This window comes from Leptosomus discolor, chromosome 13, assembly GCF_034619465.1.
Source record: "Leptosomus discolor isolate bLepDis1 chromosome 13, bLepDis1.hap2, whole genome shotgun sequence".
Lineage (NCBI taxonomy): Eukaryota > Metazoa > Chordata > Aves > Leptosomiformes > Leptosomidae > Leptosomus > Leptosomus discolor.
The window spans coordinates 16,513,584-16,519,972 of record NC_141403.1 but is presented as its reverse complement, the minus strand read 5'-3'; positions in this window follow the sequence as shown (position 1 = coordinate 16,519,972).

Here is a 6,389-nt window from a genome sequence, read left to right as displayed (position 1 = left end):
AGACTTTTCAAAAGCAGAGCACGTGCCCCACACTTTCTGGAAAGAAATAGATAAAAGGCATCTGAGTCCTCTGGTTACCTTAGGAAAACTATCCTAAAAGTCCACTTACCCCTCCACAGCACTGAGTAACTTCCTGTAAAGATGAACTCTATCACTATGAGCCACGTGACACTGAAAGCTACAGGGTTCTCAGGACAGACACTCAGTCATCATTTTCTATGGTGTTTCTCATAGCACCTCAACAGCTGAAAGCCCCTAATTCGATGCAGCCGTTGGCAAGAATTATTTGTTCAGCCTTGGTTGCACTGACTTGACTTTTGCTGAATACTGGTCCAGACATCCTGGGAACGCTACACCAACATCCACCGTTGACAGCGATATCAAAGTGTGGGAAGATCATTAGGTTGCACCAGGTGAGGCTGGATGGAAATTTGCATGGCACGAGGTAGCCCTACCAGTGACACCTTACATTGGGAAGCAACCCGTATGTTATACAGGCTCGCCAAATTCCTCTGCAAGGTCATTCCATCTCTGTCACTATAGAAAAAGTGTTTAGCAATGTTTTGCTAAAATATAATACGGAAGTTTTGCTTTAAAGTTGCTTTATTCACTGTTAATGTCTCATTAACTCTGATCAAAAGCAATCACACGCTTGTTTCCTTAATATTACTTATATTTGACAGAAAGCAGCTGCAGGATACCTCCTCAAGTCCACTCATGCTTATCATCCCTGTTAGGACTATTAATTCACTGCAGTATACTTTAATGTACTATAACATTTAGAAATGGCATTTGGATGTACAGTAATATTATTTTGCACAATTAACCTCTGGTTCCCTTCCATATAAGCCTGTTCAAAAGAAATATCAGTTATGCTGTGTTATTTTCAAATTACATTGGGTTTTGTGCCTTTTTCCTAATAGGTTGCCCTTTCCTTAGAGAGTAGTAACACACATTGAATTGTAATAACGCTTTATTGTCCTTGCAACGAAACACTATAAATCACAGAGATAAAAAGAGATGGACCCATTCCCCAGCCCTAGATCAGACAGCTCCTGACCACAGTTTTTAAAATCCAGTTCTAGATCCACATGCCAGTTCTGCAAAGAACAAAATGAGACAATATAAAGAAGGAAATCTTTCTCCTTGAATATGAAAATTAAAAAGATCTAAATATTTACACCTTGAAATCTGTGCCAAAGACAAAATCTTTCCGTTCAGGGCCATCCTGTGATAGAACTACATAGTTCATTTTATTGCTCAAGAAATGGGAACTACAAGGTTCCGTCTGTTACAGAGTAGAGCAGAAGAAAAGTATGCAAGATGGCTTGTTTGATAAATTTCATCTTGAGCTCTTTAATTCTTTTTCTGGAACTGGTACCTTCCCAGAGACTTAGAGAATTATGGGTGTGTGGGATGGTTCTCAAACCATAGACAAACAAGGGGTTTTTAATTTCATGAGAACAGAGATGTGTCACTAGAACAGGAAGCTCCGTTACAGAGTGATGGAGGCCAGCACTGAAACATAAGAAGTTTTCAGATGAGGAATATATCATTTTAGTTTGTTCAGGATACAGTGGATGAAAATGCTAAATCTAATTTATTAATCTCACTAGTGAGGTGTAACAACACTGAGTCACACACAAATGTAGCTGATCTCACAGATTCATCTTTCTAGTGGAGTGAACAGGAAAAAATAGTTTACAAGATCTGTTTCATGCCTTACTGCTTTGCAGTTCTATTCTGTGAAAATAGACAAAACTCTTGACATAGGTAGGAATTTCTTTTTTTTTAACACAGGTTTTAATGTTTTCTTTGAAGACCCAGTGTATCATCAAAAAGGAGAATCCATAAGACTACAACAAACAGCTATAATTCTACTCTTTTTTTGCTAGCATACTTTTAAATGACAGTAACCTAGCTGACTGTGTTATTATCTCAATTATAATAATGTTTCTGAAATCAGAATGTAGCCCAACTTATTTTTCCAATGTTTTATTCTACTAAAAGGAATGGATTTAGCCCAGTCAAATTATGCTTTCTGTTGTTTCATCCATAACTTCAACTGAAGACTATCAGAGTTGTACATGTGTGTCTCATCTCAGAATTTGGCCCAAGGGTTTAGAGCTCCTATATTTACAAAACAGATCATGTACAATTTGCTGACAAAAATATATAGTTTTAATACTACAAGGCTTTAAAAATTTATATTCATGCCTAGATGCAGGATAACATTGGAAGTGAAATGAGTAAAATCTTCCTTTTCACGCTGCTTATTTTGTGGTAGAGTGATACAATTCAACAAACTGGTCTCATCTGGGTACCTCATTGCGTTGACTTTCATCTGACATTATGAAGGTTTTCACAAGAGCATGCTCTTAATCCCCCCTGCTTCTTGCTAGATTTTCTAATCTTGGACTATTATGTTCGATCACATGTGAACACATTTCTCTGGCATTTGAGCTGCACAAAATCTTTTGTGTGTGGTTTCAAACAAGCTTTAACGTGCCACCAAGTTTTCAGTTTATTCAGTATTTCCAAACGGGGAAAAGTAAGTTCACAAAGCAGGGAAGAATCGTTCCAAGGACAGTGTTTATATCAGAAGAAGAGGTTCATCAACAAAGTTTTCCCCTCAGCTATACCTGAGAGAACATTTGGATTTGCCTTAAGTGATCAGGAGAAGAATCTGAGCTAATGAATTCAACCATGATTAAGTAAGCTGTCTAAGGATTTGATTTACACAGCACAGATGTGAAGTGCTGCACAAAGGCAAGGTTAAAAGAGATGCGTAGGATAGTCAATTTGGGAGGGCACGGTGCAGCAGAAGAGGATGGATGCTGGATGGCTACCAAGCCTGTTGCACCTAGCAGGAAAACTATGGGCAGCTCAAATACCTGTTGACAGCAGTGAGCGGGCTGGAGCTCACGTGGGATCACAAATGCCATTGCTTGCCCATTCCTATGCTTTCAGCTCTCAGCACTTGTGGATAGATGCAGCTGTGGATGTAAAGACTTCCTTTGACTCCCCACGGGGGGCTTTGCACAGCAGCTCACTCTGGTCCTGCAGACCATCCGCTCACATGGGGACATAGCAACTTGGTGCACCACACGGCTCTGGGAGCGGAAGGCTGCTGCTGAGGGTCAGACACGTAAGTGGGGCTTGGGAGGTTGGGTGAAAGTTGCACTGCGGGCATGTGAGTGGCCTTGGGCAGGATCCTGAGGGCATTGACTTCTTCTTTGTGCAGGTGCCTGCTGCTGAATCCCGCAGGCAGTGTTTCACACCGGTGAGGATTATGAGATGCAGTGCAAGGTGGCAGCGAGGGGAAATCCCAACTCCTTTGAGGCTTCAGTTTCTGCTCTCTAAACCAGCGTCGTAAATCACACAGACGTAGGGGTGCAATGAGGAAAAAACAGCTGGATAATGTGAATTCCAGAGTAATGCCATCCATTCAATATAGATATGTTTTTTTTCTCTGGACTCATCCACAGAGAAAAGAATAAATAAAAAGTCTGATATCTTTTCATTACCTAAAACTCCCTTTGTGTGAGATTTTTTTTTCAAGGATCATTAGAGCTACTTCTCTCTCTTATTTCCCTCCCCCCTACTATCCCTTTTATCACCCACTTTATCCACCTATCTCACTTTTCACAATCCTCTTCCATTTTCAAGAATCCTCTCTTCCCATGGCTTTGGCTATCACTTCTGAAGAGCCCAGAGTGTGTCCCTGGAGCTGGCTTCTGCGCAGTGATCACCAGTGTTTCAGGAAGGTGACTTGCCAGTAGTTTTAGGCTTGACTGGAAAATCAGCAAATAACATGAACATGGTAAAATCTGTGCTTTGCACCCCTACACGTACAGTTTGTGACTTGAATCTGTGGTGGTAACACAGCACAGAGGTTTGTGCATGTGCAGGGGCAAAGAGACTATACCTTCAGGTACAGTAACCCACACAGAATGAAAAAACACACAGCTTTCACACCATTTACTGAAAAAAAATACAACACAAAAGAGATGAGTTAGGCACAGAGAATAATCTGTGGACTCTGTTGCAACCATGGAGCTGAGTTCTGTTGGCTTATTGGAAAGAGAAAAGGAGGAAAAAATAGAACTTATTCGGGTATAAAATAGTCTCTCATGCTGCTAATCAGTTCAGTGGCCAAATTTGCTATTGTGATCAGATGGTTTAGCTCTGCCAACTTTTGTAATTATCTCTATTCCCATTCTTCGTTAGCGGCTTTTTTAAAGGATATGAGTTTTCACAGTGTCAGATTATGCCATGCAATGAATACCACACCATCAGTGCGTTACAAACATAATACAACATAAATGCTTTACAAATACAGCCTCTTGTGATAGTAGGTGGAACACAATGGTTATGTGTTTCTAAGCCTTAGGGTTATGGTTTCTTAATGGGTGACCTTTCCTCCCTTCACATCCTTTTCCTCACAGATGATGGTGTGACAGCCCCATACTATCTCATTAGCTGTGGGAAAATTAGAGCATATGAAAAGATGAGGAGGCATTCAGATATCTACAGCTGACAGGTAGCACAAAAGCGCTGGAACGGCCAGAGGACTCTGGCCAACCCTTCACTCTGTTTGTCGTTCCGCCAAACATCGTTTCACCAGGTGCAGCGGCAGAGAAGGGCATCACACCAGCCCACCAGCACACCCCAGTCTTTGGTACGGTTCTCAGAAGTGCTGCCGCACAGAAGCAGTATTTTCAAATGTAAACAAAACTTACAGAAGGTGCCTGACAGAGCTATTGAAAGGCCTGCTGTGGCTGAGAGTGAGCAGGTGGTATAATGATTGAAGGCAAAATGAAATGTCTGCTTTGACTGAAGGGATATGTGCTGTTTTCCCAGGAAGTAAAATGTGGCTCGGGGACCTTTTAAGTGCTTGCACACGTGCCAAGTACAGCATTTAAGAAATGCAACATCACATACAATATTTAAGAAATGAAACATAACATTTGAGAAAATGAGAAACACCACACTAAAAATTCAAAGCAACTTCTTGTAAAAAAACCCACAAAACTAAACGACCAGATGATTCCCGAGAGAATCTGATGATTAACTGGCTAAATCAGGACATCTGCAGGATGTAAGAATAATAGAAGGAAGCGGGAGTTTTGGCTACCACTTTTATAATTAGCAATTGTAATGATCTTAGCGGTGTCCTCCTGAAAGAACTTGAATATTCATGTTGAGGCACAGCATTATGTTTCAGTGCTTTGGTAACTGCAGCCACTTGCACAGAGTCAAGCACACACTCAAATCAGGAAGTCAAAATGAGTGCTCCAAATACTTTCTGTTGGAAATTGTAAGGAAAGCTGTTATTTGCATGCAGTAAGATGGGGAAGAGAAGCATAGCATCCAAGAGCTCCTTTGGCATTTTCAGTTTCCTAAGCAATCGTCCTGCTTCTGCTTCTTTTTTTCTTTTTCGTTGCAGATTAAATTCAGACTTGACCCAAGCAAATGCAAAACACATCCAAATCTGTAAAGTTAGATTTCATAATGTCAGGCCAGACTATAGCTAAAGGCCCCCAAAGTAGCAGTTACTATCTATAGAAAGCCAGGCATCTATCCACTCTTCCTTACTGGATGCTAAAATTTCCTAACAACCTAGGCTGAGCCAGTAGGTCATACAGGGTTATTTGCAGTCATACTTAATTAGTAGTTTACTGGATACTCTGACTGTTTCTCAATTTTATTACCTTCACAAATAAGTCAGACACATGCCTGGCCAATTTCCTCTACTCTATGTTTATGCCACAAAGGAACAAAGACAGATGAGGTGCATCATCTTTGCAGAGAAACATCTAGGCCACAGTCACTCCTCTGAGAAGCAGTAGAAAGAGGGACCCCTACCTGCCCGCTGATAGATCTGGCACGGTCAAAAGGTTGCATATGGCCAGGAAAATCAGGGTGATCTGAGGAGAAATTACTTCCTCTGCTCTCTTCAGTCACTGAAGGAAGAAAGCTCAAACAGACCCGTATCAATTCAAGTGTGCGCACGTGTGCGCTTTGACAGTGGACACCAAGCAAAATGTGCAAACCCCACTTAATGACTGACACGCACTAACAAATGTCGTTATGCTTGTGAATTGCTCTTGGGCAACTGTTTACTTCTATCCAGGGCAAGAAGGAATTCATTAGTGCCATGCCAAAAGGCAACAGTCCAGGTGCACCCTGTGTCCAGGCTGGCAGCTGCAGTGTGATATCTAGGGCAGAACCAGCTTGGTACGTCAATGCCTAGAGAGTGTTACAGGCTTCTGACAGGCTGGTCAGGTCAGATCCAGGCTTCCTGTCAATCAGGGATCAGACTGATTTCATCTTCTGTACTCAAGCAGTGCAGTGGCTACCAAGAGAAAGACTCTTATAATCATCAA